This window comes from Etheostoma spectabile, chromosome 7, assembly GCF_008692095.1.
Source record: "Etheostoma spectabile isolate EspeVRDwgs_2016 chromosome 7, UIUC_Espe_1.0, whole genome shotgun sequence".
Taxonomy (NCBI): Eukaryota; Metazoa; Chordata; class Actinopteri; order Perciformes; family Percidae; genus Etheostoma; species Etheostoma spectabile.
The window spans coordinates 12,072,561-12,072,907 of NC_045739.1; the positions used below are offsets into that span (position 1 = coordinate 12,072,561).

General features: G+C 38.0%; 1 protein-coding gene across 1 annotated transcript in view; it reads left to right on the forward strand.

The window, feature by feature from the left end:
- The window catches only part of gpr157 (G protein-coupled receptor 157), a 9,679-nt gene that overhangs the window by 6,850 nt on the left and 2,482 nt on the right, over positions 1 to 347 (forward strand). The gene's annotated exons all lie outside the window — the stretch shown is intronic.

Here is a 347-nt window from a genome sequence, read left to right on the forward strand (position 1 = left end):
GGGCTGTCGGCTGTGTATCAACCTAACTTCTGCACAACACAACTGATGGTCCCAACCCCATTAGTAAGGCAAGAAATTCCACTAATTAACCCTGACAAGGCACACCTGTGAAGTGAAAACCATTTCAGGTGACTATCTCATGAAGCTCATTGAGAGAACACCAAGGGTTTGCAGCGCTATCAAAAAAGCAAAGGGTGGCTGCTTTGAAGAAACTAGAATATAAAACATGTTTTCTGTTATTTCATACTTTTTTGTTAAGTACATAATTCCATATGTGTTCATTCATGGTTTTGATGTCTTCAGTGATACTCTACAATGTAAATAGTCATGAAAATAAAGAAAACGCA